Source organism: Cibotium barometz, chromosome 40, assembly GCF_041138505.1.
Source record: "Cibotium barometz isolate CiBa-2024 chromosome 40, ASM4113850v1, whole genome shotgun sequence".
In the NCBI taxonomy this organism is placed as follows: domain Eukaryota; kingdom Viridiplantae; phylum Streptophyta; class Polypodiopsida; order Cyatheales; family Cibotiaceae; genus Cibotium; species Cibotium barometz.
The window spans coordinates 12,150,317-12,173,114 of NC_141085.1; the positions used below are offsets into that span (position 1 = coordinate 12,150,317).

General features: G+C 39.9%; 1 pseudogene; it reads right to left on the bottom strand.

The window, feature by feature from the left end:
- Positions 1-20,708: 20,708 nt before the first annotated feature.
- Positions 20,709-21,678, bottom strand: LOC147615212 (uncharacterized; annotated as a pseudogene).
- Positions 21,679-22,798: the final 1,120 nt, after the last annotated feature.

The window sequence follows — 22,798 nt, forward strand, 5'->3', positions numbered from 1 at the left end:
CCATTTAATAGGTTATGCTATATATGGTGGGCATTGGGTTTGGTAGCCGTCCGCCTCTTTACTTCCATGAATACTCGGATATTCGCCTGCAAACGACTGGGGCCCTGGATCTTCTGGTGCGAATGGCGGGAGCTCTACATAGATGGTGCATGGCTTCCTATATAACTCAAGGTGAGTGGTCTATCCACTCACTTAGTCCTTTGTGCTTGTTACAGTAGATATGGCTTTGTCTCTGGCTACATCCGGGGGTGCGCCTCCTTCGGTTAATCAGGTGCATATTTTTAACAAATGCACTTGTTCAGTTTACGTCTATTTACATCTGTTGCTGCTAACTGAATGGCCTTGAAGATTTTGCAATTTATTCTCCCTTTGATGGCTTCATACATGTTTGCTAGCTTATAGAGGATGGCTGATGCCTTGATTCCATAGGGATAGATGTATAGGTGGAGTCTACCTTTCTGTGGAATAGTGGCGTGTGTGCCATGCTATTTTCTCATTGTTTTTGGCAGATCTCATAGAGTGAGTTGTTTTGTTAGATGTTCACGGATTGCCTGATGCTCTGTTTTGTCGTATTGCTGACATATTATAGTTGTCTAACCACATTGAGTAGTCCATATTAAATGGATTATTGCAGGAAGTGGATGCATATAGGCTATTTATTTATATTGGGTGTCTGTAGGCAAGAATTTGCCTCACGATTTTTGTCCTGCTCGTGGGTATGCGTTGAATGCACGCGTAGTAATGGGTAATTGCTTTTGTGGTACTGCTGTTTGACTTGTATTTTGCACTTGGATGATGGCTTCTTTTGTGTCCTCTGGCACTTTGTCAGGTGGAGAGTATTTCCTGTCTGATGATGTTGCGTTATTATGAGGAGGTGTTGAGGGCTACCTGATACCATGTTTGGTAATCAATACATTGGTTTTCACTGTACAGGATTTGGTGGTCTCTCAGGCCATAAATCTATCTCGACTAATTGTGTTGAGGTGGACATTGGGTTTGTATGGAAACACTAATGGCATAAGACACATTCTGAAATAGATAGGTGTTAATACATACACTTCTTGAACCTAGGTATGTGCAGATTATTTCTCTAAAACATGGGTTACTCTGGTACCTTCTCTGTATATAATGAATAGATTAAAACCTGGTTATCACTTTACAATCCTGGATATAGATTAAAGGGGCATTTTGGGTGTTCTTGGTTTTGCTCTGCTTATCTGTTCTCTCTTGCTTAATGGCATGTTGGGCAGGATGTTTGGGCTGCCTTGTACTTTTCAATGATATGTATGTAGTGCTGCAGCTACTGGCCTGATATGATATGGTTCCTGCAGGTTAGTTACCTTTTGTGTGGTCACATGCTTTATAACATGTATTCCAGATTGGGGTACAATGGATGCATTAACCCTTACTTGCTATTGCTCTGCTCTATTAGTTCTAATCCATCCTTCTGTGAATTTTTCATACATGCCTTTTCGGGATATGGGTAATTGCTATCCTGTTGTGATTGGTGACATTATGAGCTCTGTACATGGGCTGGTATTGTAGTGCTGATGTTCTACTATGGAAAGAATCCTTAATTTTTTTGCTACACTATGGGCTAGGCTGCTAACTGGTAGTCACTTATCTGTTGTCAATATACAGGTTTATAAGTTATACTATATGATGGGAATTAACATGAGTATAGTACTGGTATGGTATGATATGGTTCCTGCAGGCATGATTTTGTGGTAGGTGGGCACTTGCTTTGATGCATGTACTCCATATATGGATTGAGATATAATGGATGCTCCATTTTGTCTGGTGCTCTTCTGCAGTTGTAATCCATCCCTTTTGCTAGATTTGTCATCCGTGGTTTTTTGGTATATTGCTTACCTATTTTGTAGAGAATGTTCTATAGTCTGGGCATACTCTGGCATTGTCGTGCTTTTGATCTGATTTGGTTGGATTTCTGATAATGTTGGTACAACTTGTACATGACTGCTACTATGTAGTCATCTACCTGTTTTCAATATACAGGGGTATTCTAGTATGCTATAATATAATCTGTAAATTAACATGTAGAATGAAACATTTAATGAATCTGTTAAGCCTATGAAAAAATTACGTAATTCATCTGGACAGCATTCGAGTTTATATGTTTCAACAGTATTAGAGTTGCATACTGGTTTGACATACTCTGAGCGGATGGTAAAAAGTTTCAAATTGCTTATGGTATATAATCTGTAATGAATGTATCTGGTAGGAAAAAACCGGAACTGTAATTTTTCAGGGATCTGCACCAATCTTGTCTAAGTGCAGAACTAATTTTAGACTGCTTGTGGCCAGATTAAGGCTTTGGTTAATATTAAAATATTACAAATGTTAGAATATTCATGAATAACTGATGGGCTTACAAACTTTGTAGAATATCTGACAATGATATTCTGGATAAATTTCATAATGATTCAAATGTTAACTTTAAAAAATCCTATTTGTTGGACATCTATAACACGTGGTTGGGCTTTACGACACCTATAATACGCACAGGGACTAACATTTCTGTTGTTGCTTGTGTATGGATGCAGGTAACAGAGCTCACCTTTTCAAATAGGATGTTTTTGGGTTGATGTTGCTGCTGGACACAGTAAAGCCTATGGGCAATTTTGTTCTTTTGAAACATTGTTTCTTCACTTGAAAATCTTGTATAATTTCAATGAAATAATACAGTTTTTCCCATTTACTTGTCAGAGTTGTTTTGGTCTTCTGACGTTTTGTCAGCTGTGTATAATTATGTATTTTAATTTAGGCAAAACACACACACACACTTAAATAGATTTACACACATATATATAATTTTAATTAATTAAATTTTAATGGTAGGGATGAGTGGTGAGGTGTGCTCACTCTCTCGCACATTCTACACATAGATGCAGATGTACACACATGCATGCATATTCTCCTCTCTCTCTCTCTCTCTCTCACACACACACACACACACACACACACACAGACACACAGACACATGTACACACCGCACATACACTAATCTAAATGCACACTCTCTCCTCCCATACAAACTATCTCCTACGTAGAAATTATCTGTCGTCTCTCTCTCTCTCTCTCTCACACACACACACACACACACACACACACACACACACACACACACACACACACACACACACATGTACACACTGCACATACACTAATGAAAACACACACTATCTCCTTCCACACAAACTATCTCCTACATAGAAATTTTCAGCCTCTCTCTCTCTCTCTCTCTCTCTCTCTCTCTCTCTCTCTCATGTACACACAACTCATGTACACACACACACACACACACACACACATACACACTCTCTCTCTCTTCACGCACACTCTCTCACATAGAAACTCTCTCTCTCTCTCTCTCTCTCTCTCTCTCTCTCTCTCTCACACACACACACACACACACACACATGTACACACCGCACATACACTAATGAAAACACACACTATCTCCTCCCACACAAACTATCTCCTACATAGAAGTTCTCAGCCTCTCTCTCTCTCTCTCTCTCTCTCTCTTTGTCTCTCTCTCTCTCTCTCTCTCTCTCTCATGTACACACACACACACACACACACACACACACATACACTCTCTCTCTCTCTTCACACACACTCTCTCACATTGAAACTCTCTCTCTCTCATGTACACACACACACACATACACTCTCTCTCTCTCTCTTCACACACACTCTCTCACATTGAAACTCTCTCTCTCTCTCTCTCTCTCTCACACACACACACACACACTTAAATAGATTTACACACATATATATAATTTTAATTAATTAAATTTTAATGGTAGGGATGTGTGCTCACTCTCTCGCACATTCTACACATAGATGCAGATGTACACACATGCATGCATATACTCTCTCTCTCTCTCTCTCTCACACACACACACACACACACACACACACACACACACACACACACATGTACACACCGCACATACACTAATCTAAATGCACACTCTCTCCTCCCACACAAACTATCTCCTACGTAGAAATTATCTATTGTCTCTCTCTCTCTCTCTCTCTCTCACACACACACACACACACACACACACACACACACACACACATGTACACACTGCACATACACTAATGAAAACACACACTATCTCCTCCCACATAAACTATCTCCTACATAGAAATTCTCAGCCTCTCTCTCTCTCTCTCTCTCATGTACACACACACAAACACACACACACACACTCTCTCTTCACGCACACTCTCTCACATAGAAACTCTCTCTCTCTCTCTCTCTCTCTCTCACACACACACACACACACACACACACACACACACACATAAATAGATTTACACACATATATATAATTTTAATTAATTAAATTTTAGATTAAATTTTAATGGTAGGGATGAGTGGTGAGGTGTGCTCACTCTCAAATAAATGCATCTTACATGTAATCTCTCTCTCTCTCTCTCTCTCTCTCTCACACACACACACACACACACACACACACACACACACACACACACACACACATGCACATGCACACTATTTATATATACATGCTTACATACCTATAGATACACATAGATACATAATATATATGTGTGTGTATCTATAGGTATGTAAGCATGTATACAAAGATTTCATTGAATGATGTGAGAGAAGATCTTCTTAGATTCAAATTCAAAATTGCATTGGAAGATGTGAGATTTGGCTCTCCTCCTCACGCTTGCAAGAGGAGTGGTTATTTTGAAATAGTCCCACCTCCTTTGCCCACTTGTAGGGAGGTGGGGTTGTGGTTAATCCTGTATAGACTAGAGGCCACTTTTGAGTTGAATCCATATTAGATATATGGTACCAATCCTAGGGCTTCCAAGTTGGTATCATAGCTTATCATAGCTAACACTTCTCCTTCATCATATCAAATTAAGAACACCATCATAAAGCGCCAAATCAAGAACACCATCAACATGTTGATGTGGAACATAGTCCACATCAACAAGTTGATTCACTATAGAGTAGTTTTGACCAATCAAACGTGTAGAAATTGGACCAAACTTTGTGAGAAGAATAGATGTTATAAGAATTGATTTAAGCTATCAAACTCTAAATTTTGACATCATTCTTAAGGCCGCATGTAAACCATCACTAAAATCTTACTCAGTAATAAGTAGTGGTGGTGGACAACAAGGTAAAAACCTCACTTTTCCATTCCATTTTTGGAAGTTTCACTTGTAATCCATATTTAAAATAGAACAAGATACATTGTGCATGCACCCTAGAAGCTATACAAAACTTGTTATTACGTTTTGACTTGAACATACAACGATATTGCCACTAGAAGTCTCTAAGAACGCTTCTGGTTGCATTAAGTTTTGGGCCATAGTTCGAAGGTATTGCACCAATTGGTGATGTCCATAAAGTCTAGGTGAAATGAACTAGGTGTGGGCTTGTGAAAGCTTAAGAACATTACAGAGAGCTCCAGTTTAGTGTCTAAAAGAGAGAGGTTGGATAACAACAACTATATCACTTGGTGAAGAGCTTCCAAGCAAAGTTTCCAAGTGTAATTGAAAATTATTGGTAAGAATTACTTTAGTTGCTAATGGCAAAAAGCTCTAGGTGAAGTGAAACCAGGTAGGGATGTATTAGGTAGGGCTTATGAAAGCTTATTGGTATTGTTCAAGTCAAGAGCTTATCTTAGCCTTGCCAAAGCACATGTCATTGGGCCTTGCCTTAGAGCTGTAATTGCAACTTCCCAATGTGGGTGTGCTGGCTCGTCCGTCGTTGCACTCTGTTGTCACACCGCAATGTTCTTTGCCGATGGGGGGGAGCTCTCTTTTCCTAGATGAATGAAAACAGAGATGGTCCTTCACGATGGTTCTCTCTCACAGAAGGTGGGAGAAGAAGAGGACGCTAATGCAAGAGGGAAACCTACAAGCAGACCCATCTAGCATGTAGCCACCATCAAACAAACAAGGTTCAATAGCATACAAACAAGCAAGAGTAGAGAAGGGGAGCTCACAAGTATTGCAAGGGAATGATTGTTTACTCTATTGCAAGGGAACGATTATGTATTCTATTACAAGGGAATGATTGTATATTGCTTATTGATAAAAATGACTTATATACAAGTGACTAGTTTTTACACTAGGCCGTTCAAACTTTAAAATGGTCTAGCCTCTATTGCTAGTCTAAAGAGCAAGTATATACACGAAGTCCTTAGTTTCACTATTTGACATTAAGACCGCTTTATATGTGCTCCATCACCGTCTTACAAAAGGTAAGTGCCCATTCGAGCAGGTAAGATAGAAAAGCGCCTTATAGTAGGTCGAGTGGGTGAAACAATGATAACCTACAAAGCGGTTTAACATACGTCCTTACCACATCCTCGTGTCACCCAAGTAAGTGGTGAAGGGTGAAAAGGTATCGATGGTCCAGGATACATCATGACGTTGGCATGTGAGGTTAAGTGGTATGGTTCCAGAATGATCCGCACATCGAGATATAGGGCATGTTGGTAAGAAGCTTTGACTAGCTCGATGGTAGGCAGCTTATCGAGGTGGCATGAAAAGTATAGGCGATGTAGAAGTTCTTCATAATGCGAGAATTCCTTATGTGTGAAAATGGCCCGGACTCTTCAAAATTAGGCAGAAGCGCTCCCTATGATTAGCGAAATCGGCACCATGACCACCATTGAGTGATTTGCCTATGTAGATAGCAATTTGGATCTTCTTAACGTGACATGATATTATACCCCGAGCTCATAATGTGATGCATACAAGTTGGGATTCTTCGTGGTGTTGACCAGGGCGAGATGGCAATGGACTTTCGTAGTTGCAATGAAGTTGGGCGGCCTTTGTGGCTTGAGGGATTTGGCATTATGGATAGAGGCAATGTGGATGAATGGGTGGTGGGTCGAAGAAGAGGCTACAAAAGATTTCTGTTAATTTGAGGAAGCTCTAGGGGATTTATTGTACCATGGGCCATGCTTGCACCCACCATGGTCCCCCCATCTAAAAATGTACGGCTCCTCTCCTTGATTAGGTTCTCTTCCTTGTTCTCCTCTTGGGGAGGTTTTCATGCTCTCTCTCTCTCTCTCTCTCTCTCTCTCTATATATATATATATATATATATATATATATATATATATATATATAAAGATATATTGTTTTATTTTTTCTTTTCAAGTTTTTTTTTAAAGATCCACGTGGTAACGTGGGTCTGTGTTGCCACTTAACACATGTAAACCTTTTTTGTAAGTTTTTTTGTTACCCAATGCCACGTGGTAATGTGGGCCTACATTGCACATGTGGTAATGTGGGCTTGCGTTGCACGTGGCATACATGCAACCCTATATTTTTAAATAATTTTTTTCACGTGTTGACACAGCATTCGGTGCTACGTGGTAGACACAACCTTAATTTTTTTCAGGTATTGACATGTTTTTTAAAAGATATTTTTTAGGTGATGAGGTTGTATTCGGTGCCACATCATCACTCGATATATTCTTGGCCCACATGACACTCGTCGGTTGTTGCACATGGGTCTGTGTTGCCATGTGGCCCCGTACATAACCCTAAAAATTTTGTATATTTTTTTTTGGGTGATGACATAGCACCTAGTGTAACATGGCAATGTGGGCCTACATTGCCACCTAGCACAGGCAAGCCCGATATTTTTTTTTTGGGAATGGGATGTGTGTGTGTGTGTGTGTGTGCACATTTGGAATTTCTCCAAGGGAAGGGGTGTTTCAAAAATTTAGAGGGAGAAAATTTAAAGGATCTCTGGGGAAACTTTTTTAGAGGGGAGTTAATTTTCAAAGGGAGCTTGTGTGTACGTGCACGTGCATGTGTGCGTGTATGTGTGTATGTTACCATTTATAGAGAATGTGCACGTGCACACGTTGGTGTGTGCATGTAGATGCATGTGTGTATTTTGAATTTTTGGTCATTTTTTAGTTTGTTTCAAGTTTTTAATCATTCCTAGGTATATGTGTATGTACAATTAATAGGAAATACTACATTAATGTACAGTTTAATAGGAAGTACCACATTATATATGTACAATAGGGTTTTAAGGTTTTAGTTTATTGTGTGGCCTTATTGAGCAAAGGTGAAGAGTCGTTGATATGCTTGGTTAGTAGAGAGAGAGAGAGAGAGAGAGAGAGAGAGAGAGAGAGAGAGAGAGAGAGAGAGAGAGAGAGACTGCACATTAAAATACTTTCTATATATCTTTCTATCTTATGGGTGTTTTAATATTGATGATTTTTATGGCAAATGTTTAGGTAATTGCGATCTTTGCCACATATAATACTTTTTTGTGTGCACATAAGTGCAGTTTATAATAATGATATGATATGCTTGGCTGTCTCAGCTATAAACGTTTTCTTTGTTAGACCACTACCTTTGAGATTACAAAGAGAGGTTTAGAGAGAGAATATATGGGCCTTAGAGAATATACAAACTACAGTAGGCTTAGAGAATATACAAACTATAGTAGCCTTAGAACAGCAGAGATTGTAGAGAGAGTTCTAGGTAGAGAATATATGGCATTAGAGAATATACAAACTATGGTAGGTGATAGCCTACAAACTATAGTAGCCTTAGAATAGCAGAGAAATGTTCTTAAAAAGTAAAGAACTTTCTTGATGGTTTTAGCAATACTAGACTTTTACAGAGATAGTTATATGTATTGATAAGCTAAGAGTTATCATTGTGTACTTTTTCTATCAACGAGGTATCTACCTGTATATAGTGCTGGTATACAGTTAGGGTTATGTTATATGTTGACAAAGATATAAAGAGATGTTTGTAGAGCCTTAAGATATTCATTTTGGATTTCAGTAATCCAGAATGATAACAATGGCTCCAATGCTTTAGTGGCCGCAAATGATGCTTCCAATGATGCCGAAGTAGTTGTGTACCCCACTGCTTGAGTTTATGAATGTTCGAGTTGCAAAACACCTTGCTCGGTCAAACACTCCATCTGGACAGCCAAAATCTAAACGACTACAAACTATTGCGGACATATGTGAGCGCACTGAGAAAAATCAGGTTGCTTGAAAGGAGTACTTAGATGCTCTTTGGGATGAGATCTGTGGAAGTGGCAGCCAAAGGGGAGATACTCTACGAGATGAGTTAACTCATCATTTCCATCGCATTCTTGATGGTGGTGGTTGCATAGAGGCTAACATGATGTCTTTCATGGAAAATATACACGTTGAAATTGGGGAACGTTTGGGTGGATGTAATAGGGAATGTAAAGAACAAGTCGATTATCTAAAAGAGCAAGTACGTGCATTAGGCTTGGACGTATTGAGTCTAAAGATATCTATTAATCAACTCAATGCTATAATGAAAAAGATTATGACGAGGTTAGTCAATATCTGGATGCATGGTACATGCTTGCATCTGAGGCATGCAGACGTTTATACTAATATGATTTGCATGATAAAAAGGCTGATATACAAAGGTTGTATATTCATCTTTCGATGCAAAATAATGTGATATTCAATGACCACAATGATTTGCATGATGTAATTATTTGTGACAGAAACCAAAGAACTACTCTCACCAAATGGTTCAGAGCCAATGAGTTGCATGCAGATGCAAATAGCTTGCTATATGTTGATTTTCCTTGCAAGTGGGTTTGGAATTCAGCTCTTTGATCATGGACTAAAAGAAAAAGGGGGAATATGATAGGTTGTATGTATAATAGCCCAAGTGCAGATGAGCAATACTATCTACACATGTTACTCACAATGTGTAAATCTTTTGAGGATGTATGAACTGTAAGTGACAATTGTATCCTTGATTTAAGGCTGAATATAAAGCCAGAGGAATGCTGGAGAGTGATGAGGAGTGGTGTATGTGTCTTCAAGAAGCTGCATTGTGTCTTCAAGAAGCTGCATTGTATCCTTGATTTAAGGCTGAATATAAAGCCAGAGGAATGCTGGAGAGTGATGAGGAGTGGTGTATGTGTCTTCAAGAAGCTGCATTGTAGAAAACAAGATTCCAACTACGTCAACTATTTATCACTATACTAGTTTTATGTGAGCCTATATCCCTTGGACAACTTTGGAGCAAATTCTGCACATAACTTTCAGATGATTTTTTTCATGGCTTGTAGAGAGGGTGTGTTGATGATGGTGTTTGTCTTTCTATAGCAAAGAACCAAGCTTTGTTACACATGCAAGAGCTCTTACAACAATATGGCAAACGACTACATGATTTTGAAGGGTTGCCTATTCTTAATAAATCAAGTGTTGCTACTGTCAACAATGGTTTGCTGATGGAAGAGATGATGTTTGATTCAGTTCAACAGGCTAATTTGTCTCTATCCATGGAAAGAAGTCTAAATAGTTGTCAATCGAGAGCATTTGATACTATCCTTGAGGCTGTTGCTTTGAACAATGGTGGTGTTTTTTTCCTTGATAGACCAAGTGAATCAGGCAAAACATATCTGTATAATGCCTTGCTATCTTGATTACATGGAGAGAAGAATCAAGTTGCTTTGTCATGTGCATTATCCAAAATTGTTGCATTGTTACTATCAAATGGTCGTACAACACACTCACGTTTCAAAATCCCATTGGTTCTCAGCACATGTGGTATCGAAGTAATAGCCCATTGGCTGAGGTGTTGAAGCTTGCAAGGTTGATCATTTGGGATAAGGCTCCAATGATGCATCGGTATGATGCCTATATGAAGCATTGGACAGGACATCAAAAGACATTATGCGAAGCGATATTGTGTTTGGTGGGAAAATTATGCTCTTTGGTGGTGACTTCAGGCAAATCTTACCAGTTGTGACTTCAGGCAAATCTTACCAGTTGTGACAAAGGGATCGCGTGAGGATATTGTTGATGCAATGTTATGCCGTCATATTTGGAGATATGTGAATGTTTTAAAGCTCGCCCAAAACATGCGGGTCAGACAAAGTGCATTTGATTGTACAGAACTAGAATTTGTGAAATGGACTTTACAAATTGGAGATGGCTCTTTAGACCATCCAAACAATCAAGGTAGATTGGTAATTCCACCATGAATTTTGATCAATGGAAACTCCCTTTTTTGAGTTTGGTTGAATGGGTGTACAAAGATGTTCAAAGGGTGGAGGACTATGCATGCTTCTTCAAAGACCATGCTATTCTTGCACCACGAAATCTAGAGGTTGATGAGATCAATGAACTAGCCTTGAGTGCATTACCCAGTCCCGAAAGAGAATACTGCAGATGCGATTGTTTCATCTAAGAAATGACAGAATAATCCAATTGAGTACTTGAATAGTTTGAATTTAGGTGGTGGGTATCCACCTCACCGCTTGCTTCTAAAGATGAATGCTCCTATTATGCTGCTTTGTAATTTGGACCCTCGGTGGGGGCTTTGCAATGGTACCAGACTAATATGCAAGAAATTTCACTCAAAGGATAGAAGCAAAAATTATTACAGGTATAAACATTGGAGACATGGTCTTTATTCCCAAGATAACATTCATACCAACTATGCTTGAATTTCCTTTTAACATGAGAATGAGACAGTTTTCTGTGAGGCTAGCTTTTGGTATGTCAATAAATAAATCCCATAAACATTGAGTGTGTTGGTACTTTATTTAGCCACATAAGTATTCACACATGGACAGTTATATGTTGCTATGTCATGTGTTAGATCATTTGATGCAGTGAAAGTGTGTGTAAAGGATATTATGGAGCATGAAAACAGCATAGAAGGTTCAAAAGAAGTCTACACAACCAATTTTGTTTGCAAAGAGATATTGCAAATGGCATGTAGAAGAATGTAAATGTAATCTATGGCCAAAAGGTTGAGAGTGAGCTATTGATATTGCAGCCTACAAATGGCAGAGACTACATTCCTAGATGTGGCATGTATTGGCATGTATTGTAATCAAGCAAGCATTTGAAAGGAGAATGCTTGCAGAGATATGGCATGTGCTACCTTATGTTGTCTTTCTATAAGTGTGCATGCTTTTAAGTTGATTGATGTTTCTTTTAGAATGAAAACTATTTTATTGTGATGTGAAGACATGAAGTTTAATAGGAGTTGGATGAAAATTTTCATTCAATTTATCTCACAATGGCGCTACCCTTGCTGGTAATATTGAATTGATATATATAAATCAGAAGGGCATTCGAGCCGGGGATATTGGGAAATGAATCTATCCATGTGTCCAATGACACACAACCCTAACTAGAGTAGTAGTTGATGTAAAATCAAGTGGCCTGCTAGTCCTAGAATCTACTTGAGCGAAGCCTGGGTGAAGATCATCAATGACAAGAACTCTATATGTCGCTAGGTCAACGCGTGCTCGGCAAGAGGGCATGCCGAGAAGCATCCTAGCTCTTGGGTGATGTAGGACAAATGGAAAAAATGTCCACATCCCAGAGCGTATCCACCAATATTGTCAATGTCCTCGAGGCATAAAGCGCAGCAAGCATTGCGGAGGAATGGTGGTGCATCCTGAGGGAGAGGTCATTGAAAAACCTCCGTAAAACAGGCCGTGGATATAGAGGCAAGTAAGGCACTATCACGTTAGAAGATCTACGGAACTCTCGAACATGCAGCATCAACTGCTCTGCCCTGTGCTATGCAATCCTCTCCATAATCATGTGCTGCTCCGCCTCAGCTCTAGCAGTCTCTACCTTATTCCGGGCCTACTCAAAAAGTAAAGCATATAAATAATTTATTAATCTCTCTCATTAGATATTACTTAAAGAATTTATAACTTTAGACTTTAATTATAACTCTTTTACATATAAGAGAGACCTACCTGAGCTATCCACTCATCTACATAAACAATATCGTGAAAGCTACGAAGGGATGAGAGCATCGCCTCCAAGTCCGACACGATATGCAATGTAGACGGTGTGTCTCTAGAAGTCCTACGGATAGCCGTTGACTCGCGGTCTATCTCCCCGCCCCGCGATGAGGTCCACAATAGATGAGCGACCCTCCTCGTGACCCTCCTCACGTGACTCTATGCTAAAACCTAAGCCTAACACAAACGGACACGTCGATGTGAAAGTTCCAATGCTTAGTGCTGCTAAGTAGCATTAATGAAGCTATAAAACAACACTAATGAGCCCACTAATTGCTAATCCAAATCAAGAGAGTACGGAGAGAGAAAACGACGTGAGAGAATGAGGGGGAAAAAAACTTTCCAGTTTTATAACCTCGATCGAAGTTCGGTGGCATGCATTTTAGGGTTTGCAAGATCAACACCTCGGCGGATGTTCACACAGTTTAAGGGTTAGTGAGACAAACGACCAAGATATGCGCTTGATTTTAGGATTGGTGGTGATCGACTGCTCCGATTTGAAATAGGTATCTCATTTGAGATACATAACGGCTTAGATTTTGAGTGAGTACCATGATCGAGGTTTGTTTGACGGTCAGGATTCGACTTCATACCTTGATTGAGATATGTAAACGGTTGGGATCGCATCTTGGAATGGGCATGAATGGATGGGTCGGATTGTGTAGATGTATCTCGATTGAGGTTTTTCAACGTCTTCAGTTGCATCTTCATATCTTGAACGGGATATTTGAACGGATGAGATCACATCTCCATACCTCGAATGAGATATATCAATGGTCGAGATGATATTTCCTTACCTCGTCAAAGATACATGGAATGTGGAGATGGCATCACTGAATATGCCCGAGTGGGCAAGTCGAGGGGGATCCATTGTGGCATCATTGACGTGGATCCGAGTGGCCTACACATATCGATCGAGATAATGAGGTGATGGTGACATATACTGGTGACATGGATGGTGACTTGAAACCCAAACCTTCTAGTGTGGCATTAGTTGGTATCTTGATCGAGATATGGGGCTTTAGGCTTGGGAGTCATGTGTCGTGTTTTAATTGATGGCGATATCACGATTGAGATACTCCGCCCGAGTTGTGACGATGTCCCAATTTTAGAGAGAGAGAACGAAAGTGAGTACCCTCATCTTGCAACCACACGCATACTATAAATTGAATCATATGACAACAGAGTGTTTGCACCTTAAACCAAGGCCTGATCTTGGTATTTGTTTGGGAAATCATGCCACTAGTCGATGTTATAGGCTTAATCTTACATTGAAAGCTATTCTAGCAAGATAGGAACTTTGGATTTACCTACTTCACAAAGATCACTTGTTGCCTCACCAACACTGTCAATGGATCTCAAAATTTAGTAACTATGGGAGGTGGAGCAAGACTTAGTCAGATGCTTCCACATGTTTTACCACCTCAACCTTGAGAAAAATATGGGGGAGAGGGTGAGCTTGAGCTCCTTGCAAGCAAACACACACACACAACAGTAGACAAGCACGTAAGAGAGATAGATGACTGAATTTTCTTCTACTCTTCTCTTCTCTAGAACCATAACATAAAGATATAAGAGTACATACTATAAGGGAATGTACTCTCCTTCTATAATAATATGCAAAGGTTGGTCCATAGTGTGAACCCAACTATGAACCATAACATAAAGAGAGAAGAGTACATAATATAAGGGAAAGTACTCTCCTACTATAACATACAAAGGCTATTCCATAGTGTAAACCTAATTATATGAGCTGACACTATAGCTATGCCATACTCTAGTAATCCAAACATGAATCTCACACAGCTTGTCATCCATCAACCATAATCTCACCAACCATGCTAGTGGCATAAGTGTAAAAGCAATCACCCAGGCGGATCATCAATATCCTTAGCACTAGTTGAGCTCGATATCTCAACACTCACCCTCGAGCTCAACTCCATACATTGTACTCCAAGTAATCTCCTAAACTTGCGGAGCGTCTCCAATGCCTTCGTGAATATGTCATCCACCTGATCCTCTATGTTGACACATTATCCATGCTTGCATAGACTTCATCCGCTATATATTCACATGACTAATGAAATGGGTTTGATTTTCATAAGGGATAACTTCCTTGGGGAGGCTAGCAAAGGGTCCCTAGCCTCCTCATTAGAGGGTTGGGCAAGAGGTCCATGAGACCTTGGTTTCCCATAGAGTGAAAGCTGGTTCCTTGTGGTTCATAATAATGTAAACACCTCTCGACTTGTTTTCCCACCACCACCATTCCCAAGGTAATGGTGTCATCTCATGTGGGTGTCTCAATACCTTCTAAACCACTAGTAAGAAAGTCAGAGAAACAATCCATTAGCAAAGGGACCACCCCAGTCCTTTGAGTTATTCAAGGATTGGTTAAGAAGCTAATTTAATGATTGTTTAAGAATCAACCAATTTTTCAAATCTAGAAGTTTGGCAAGCTCTTTCAAGGATTCCCTTAATCTTAGAGGGGGATGCCGAGGATCGGCTTCTTGTATAGCGACTAGTATTTTGCAAGCTCTAGATTCCAGTAAGGGGGAATCAATAGGATAATTGTCATTAATGCTCATGCTATGCTCTCTAAATTGATCAATTTGGTGGATTGAGATGTATGTTTTCTCAACATAGTCTACATGGTTCATTAGTCAAAAGAAACTTTGTAGCTTTCATGTACCCGTCGGACATTACTTTTTCAAGGTTTCTTAGGGACCGATTCACTCTATGTAGATTGACTGAATACAACCTTATGTGGTTCCAATTCCTATAATACTTCAAAAAACATGATTTCTCACATCTAGACAAATGATGATAATGGAAATTATTGCATCGATACATATGATTATAAAGGATTAGATTATGAAAATAATGATTATGAGGAAAAGCACTTGCATCATTTTTCAATATCTATAATGACGCATGTCCCATGTGCAAACATGATTGCCTTCACGGCATGTTAAAATCCAAATTAAACATCCTGCCTTTTTTGTTACCCTTTTCACCCAAGTGAAACTGACTTTTGAAGTATTCCACAAAGCACCCTTGAGGATTTAATCTTACTTATAGACCCTACTCAACCATCTATCCAACAAAACTAGGTTTTTCATAATATTAGGATCACGAAGTAAATTTTCCAAATATTTCATTTTTCAATCCTGCATAGATAATGGCACTTTACCAACATGTGCAATAGGGTGCACATAATATCATCACATGTTTCCACATATCTTGGTTTTTTTTAATTTTTGCATATCTATAAACCACTCATCACAATTGATCATGTAGTTAGAGGCAAACTCATTGCGCCGAGAATCTCGTGATCCATGACCCAGAGCTCTCTTGTTCCAAGTTTTCTATCTCTATGTGTAGGATCACTGAGTACTATTATATTGGTGTAGTTCTTGTAGGAATCGATTTGGGGCAGTAGTACCAGACGTGATATCACAATTGAGGGGTGGTCTATGCATACCTCACGATAAGAGGTTTTGCTAGAGGTAGGAACTAAAGCTTATGTTGCCTACTAGCATGGGGCTAGTAAGGCCAATGGTTGCCTTGGTGTCGCCAGGAGAATCTATCATGGCATCATGTTAGGTTTTCTTGGTACCAATAATGAGTTGCGTTATGGTTCTCATGGCATGGATGATGAGCATAAAATTATTTTCATCTAGGCCTCAGCTTTGGACACTCTATACTTATATGATTATGGTGGCAAATTACGCCACCAAAACATATATCTTCATGGGAATAGGTGTGGGTGTCCTACTTGAGGTGCTAGTTTGGGGCCACTTTAGGGATGGCCTTGCCATTGCTAGCTTAAATGGTTTAGTAGATTCTCTACCAACTTATCTATGCTCATGTCCTTGACTAGGAATCTAGCTATGTTGGTTGGTCACCCTTGGCTGATGAGGCTTTGGACGATGCATCCCCTATCTCTTAGTTTGGGTGCCTAGTTTAGGTGGATGACTTTTATATCCTTGTCTTGCAAATTATCTACTAGATTTGTTGTCTTTGGATCATGTGTCCCTATCTCTTGGTTTAGGTGGATGACTTCTACATCCTTGTCTTATAGATTATCTACTAGGTCTATTGCCTCGCGGGCAATAACACTCGTATAATATGTAGTGTCTAAACCTATACAGATGGTCATGAAGCCTCTTGTTCTTAAGACCAATCATAAATTGATCACGTTAGGTGATAACGTATCCAGTCTTTTGTGGGTGTTACATTTGATATGGAGATACTTGGTTATAGCATTATAATCCCACATTTTTTCTCCCTCCTCCTTCTTGAGGTTATGTATCTATGCAATAGGGCTCCATCTGGCCCCATTGGATGAGAATCCTGGATGAGAATCCCATGATGAAAGTGTGCCTCAAGACTTGTAGCAGCTGGCCTTTTCAAGTGGGTTCAAAGACCTAAATCATTGGCTTGTTTTGCCTTCAAGGCAAAGTTTGAATAAACAAATCTTGATGGGATCATCAATCTATCCCATGGCATCACACATTTGATCAAACTTCTCTAGGTACTTAATGGGATCTCTAGTTTCATCAAACTTGGTTATCAATCCTTGAGATGTAGATTAGCTTGCTTTTTGCCTAGCTCTGAGCCTCTAGGTGCTATGTTGGTTGCAACCCCTCTTCCCATTTCAAATGGCATCCTTAGCATGTTTTTGCCTAGCTCTGAGCCTCTAGGTGCTATGTTGGTTGCAACCCCTCTTCCCATTTCAAATGGCATCCTTAGCATGTTTTTGCCTAGCTCTGAGCCTCTAGGTGCTATGTTGGTTGCAACCCCTCTTCCCATTTCAAATGGCATCCTTAGCATGTTTTTTGCATATTCAAGTAGCGATTACATAAAACCCTTTGTTTCAGAGTACAAGATGTTTTCTGTGTATTCAAGTAGCGAGGAAGGTAGGGAGGTGGTTACATAAAACCCTTAGTTTCAGAGTACATGATCTCTTGCCCTACGTGGTTGGGTTGTGCGGTTTCCAATTCACCGACTTGGCTTTGAGGCTACAGGCTCGTTGTGGGTGGCGAGGCTCAGGACACATTACGAGAATGCTCTCATGTATCCCTTTGTGTTAAGGTAGTCCCAAACATTGGCTCTTTACACTTTCTCGGGCTCCCTATTCCTCGTCCAAACAAAGAAGAACTGGAACTTAGTTTTGTGGTAAAATCACTTCTCTAATGAACACTATATTAGATAATTTGGGAAAAATCTCATTCCCATTTGAAAAATGGGATCATGGTGAGCTTGTCCAAAATTTTATCAAAACCTCCTCATGTGACATATCATTGGAAAGATCTTGAAGAGTAGAATCTAGATCTACAATCTCCGACAAATTTGGAGCTGGCATGTTTAAGATATATCCAAAATTAAATGGAGTAATTGATTCCCAAAATATGAGATTTTTCCCAAACTATCTAATATTGACTTAATGAGTTCCTATGGAAATTAGGACTCGTGCTTACATTGTGTGTGCTTTATATGTGGTGTGTTAGTAGAGGAACACTCATTCCTATTGTTATTAAGAGGAACATTCATCCCTAATGATACGATAATTATAGAGACATGTCTTGATTGTAATAACTAAAATTGTTTGGCTTCTTGTTGGTCATGGTTAAACCTAGCTTAGGATCGACACCAACATTGTGGCGTCGAGCATGGTTTGCCCGCTTCCTATGGGTGGTGACGAGGTGATGAACAATGAACAAGGTGACCATGGAGATAGAGGTGACACTGGAGTGAGGGGGCCTCAACTAGCTAAGGGTGAGTGAGGTGGTGGCCAATAAGGTACGCTAACAGGGGAGAGAGAGAGAGAGAGAGAGAGAGAGAGAGAGAGAGAGAGTTGATGGGGAGGGCGGCCAGTGGTGGTTGGGCAGGAAGAGAAAGCCTTTTTTTGGATGATAAAAAGACAAAATGAAAAGAAGGTAAAGGGATATATATACACACACACACAAAGGGAAAGAGAGAAAAAGAGAGTAGTAGGTGGGATTTTTCATTTATTTTTGGATAATAAAATATAAAAAAATATAAAAGAAAGAGGGGACGAAGGTTTTACTTGAGAAAAAATAGACCAAAAGGGGGGGAAGGTTTTGCTTGAGAAAAATTAAACCAAAGGGGGGCTTCTTTGGTGAGGAGCTATGGGTGAGTTAAATCTCATGGATTTTGAAGCTCAAGGTGGATCAAACAAGATTAGAAGCATGGATTTATTATAATCTAGATACTAATGAAGATTACTAATTAACAAAATGACTCAATGAGGATATGAATCAAAGGCACACATTTTGCATTAGATTAGGCCCCTTTTTCTATGCTTGATATAGAGTGATTAGGCCTCTTTTTCTATGCCTGATATAGAGTGATTAGCTACATGGCTTAGTGATATAATCATCCATTCAATCATGCTTAATTTTCTCCTAAATCCAATCCCTTGAATCTAGCCTTCACCTCCCTCTTATAAAATCTAATTGGAGACTTTGTTCACCCCACTTGCCTAGTTGTAGTAGGCACTTAGATCTGATGAATTCTAGATCCTTCTATTACTCTACTTACTACATTTACATGCCCTTTTGGCCTTTTGGAACCCAACTATTTCAAATGAATAAAGTATATGCTCACCCTTACCACACAAATGCTACGCCCTCTAGCACATTGATTTTCAACACTCCCCCTTAATAAATGTGATAAGGGTCTATCACCTGACACAATACATTGGACCTACACTCCTATAGTTATATGGTAGAGTGGTCCATCTCAACTCGTGGATGCATCACCCTCTTTGGACCTACACTCCTATAGTTATATGGTAGAGTGGTCCATCTTAGCTATCTTAGCTCGTGGATGCATCGCCCTTTTTAGCTTTGAAGGCTTTAATATCTTTCCTTCTCATTGCTACAATGACTACAATCTCTTGTTTTGTGAGAACTCTTAAAATCTTTAAACTAACTCATCCAGGGAGGCAGATCTTCAAGCTATGCCAAGGTCGAGGATAGATGGGATTGGGGAGATAATAGGGGACCAAAAGGTACTATGCTTCGCCCCATGAGGTAATCATTCTCTAGTTGAGTGGCCCGATCTTGTAAGATACATCTTACCAATAATAATAAATTAAATTGAGTGTGTAAAATATTATAAATGTGTAAAATCTTTGTAAAAATCTTATAAATAAATTAAAAAATATTTTTTGAGTAAAATTAATAGGGTTATAAGAAAAACTTTGTATGTACATGTGTGTGCACGCTTCCATTTTAATTTAGGTAAAAGGGAAAAAATGGAAAAAATAATTTAAAAAAACAAAACTTAATTGGGTTAATGCCTATATTTAATTAAAAATATTGAGGCCAAAATTGCAAGGGTTCCTCCCCATGGAAAAATAAATTAATAAGGCTTATATGCCATGGTTTAGGTAAAACTAGGTGGGTTTTGGTTGGTAGTGGCATTTAAAAGTATTTATTTAGTGCAAGGTGGTAAGGTACGTAGTGTACGGTACGCTATCAATACGTACGGAACGTACTTCTGTACGGAACAAATTTTAAGGTACGTAAACAGTACGTACCATTTGTAAACAGTCCTAGAAACCTGAATATTTTGTAGACATAGCAACCAAAATACTTAAAATAAAGAGACTGAACCTCATTACTTAAAGTTTAAATCAATTATCAGTTACCAAGCCCATTACACAATACCTCATGTTAACAATCATAGTGATATAAGCAAGAACCATGAAAGTCATAGATGATAAAAGAGAGTACAAATATCATGTCTACAGCTGCCAGCACATGTCCTGGTCCACAAGTGCAAAAAGCAAAACAATGAAACACTATAGTTGTCTAGACTCTAGAGTCTAGACGCAAGAGTCTCAAATCTCATCATCAGATGAAGATGATGAGTCTTTTGAAGAGAGCATGCCTCCATCATTGATACCATTGCCCTCTTCATCGAACTCTGGCTCAGCACAGCAACAAGCTCCTGTGCATCCTCGTCATGTGCCTCGGGAATTTGAGTGTGAATGAGTTCGACAGCCTCATTTGCACGCCTCTGCTGGGTGTGACGAACTGGAAGCTTTCCCCTGCGAATGCTCTCTCGTCTCGCAGAGCCTGGATCTGGAGCTGCCGATGGGTGTAGAGGAATGCTGAGAGATCGTGCACGTGAGCGGGTCACACAACGATCCACGCCCTCAAGCTCTCTATGTAAAGCTCTCAAAATCTCCTCTTGCTCATCTCTAATCTGCCGATCCACAAGCTCCGGGCTGGGTTCATCTACCATTTTGAGTAGTGTTGGATCAACCTGTTTAAACATGCCACAAATTGCATATTGGACAATGGACATCCATTGAACTACAAAAAAATTTCTACTTCTAAGTTCTTCTTGAGTCCAAATTTCAATTTATACCTGCTTCGGTGACCCCAAAGCATGGTAGCTTCGCACGAGCCTCATGTTAGCTCTGCAATACACCAACTTCTCTAATTGAGAAGTACTAAGGCGATTCCGAATCTTAGTGTGTATAAGGGAGTATGAGCTCCAGTTCCGCTCACATGCTCCAGCTGAGCAATCCTGTGCAAAAATGAGTGCAATGCGAGCAAATTTGTAAATCTTTCAATGCTAAAACATCAATCTTCATTTCCGAAGAGTATACTTTAGAGATTAATTACAAGTTACCTGAGATAGAACACGAAGAGCAACTCGTGAAAGGTTTGGAAGACCAACCCTTCCATAAGAGTGCCACCATGTCAAAGGGAATTTCATGGCTTCCTTCCTCAATGACACAGGTCTCGCAAATGAAGCACCAATACCACTCATGTAAGTGGTGAACTCTCTATCAATATGAAGTTGCTCCTCCTCTGAGAACATCCTTCCCACATACTCTGACTACTTCATGCTCAAAGCAGTATTATTCCATAGCTCTGGTGACCTGTAGAGAGGATGGAGCATGGCAGCCATCGCATGGATGGGACGGCTCATGAATGTCCACCGTTTGTCTACTACAATGTCCAAGATCTCACCTCGGCTGAAAATGAGAGATTGAACATACATGTCTTAGGTTATAGTGCTAAGAGAATCGAGAATCGAGAAGTCATAAAAATCAAAGAAAGAGGAAGAAATTAGAACTATTGCTTACCGTTGAGCAGTCATCATGGAGCACTGAGCAACATGGTCTTTCATTTGCATAAACAAATGAAAGACTAGCCCCAAAGTTGAGCCCTCCATGTCTGTAAGTCGGAGAAGGACATACACGGGCTTAAGTGCAACTATTATGATATGAACTTGCTCCCAAAAATCATCATCCAGGATCTGCCTCTGCAAGTATTTTGTACGCTCATCCTCTGAATGATGCATCTGTCCCCACCTTGGATCCACAACTGTTGATGATAGTGAATCTCTTATCTTGTAGAGCCTATCCAAGACCAAGAACATGTAGGCAAACCTGGTCTTGGATGGTCTCACCATATCCAAAGGGCTATGGCTCCGAAAGATGGCAAGAGCCTGATGCTTCTTGCGGAAGAAGGTGGTGATCTTTACAGCATCTGCAACAATGGGCTGCACCCAAACAAGCTTCCCAATGTCTTCCATAAGTAAATCAAGACAATGGGCAGCACATGGAGTCCACACTATATGTGGAAACTCTGCCTCGACCATTTGACCCATTGCCTTGCAGTTAGAGGCGTTGTCGGTCACCACCTGCACAACATTGTCCTCCCCAACCTCAAGGATAGCCTGTCGAATGTGGCCATAAATGAACTCCCCTGTGATCCTGTCGCTTGCTCTCCCTGCATCCACGGCACGCAAGAAATAGGTGCCCAAGCAAGATGACACAAGGATATTGATTATGTGCCTCTTGCGAATGTCTGCCCACCCATCTGAAATAATAGTGCATCCAAACTCCTGCCAACCTGCATTCACAGGTGTGAGCGCCTTGTCTATCAAGGCCTTCTGCTCATCCAACACGGA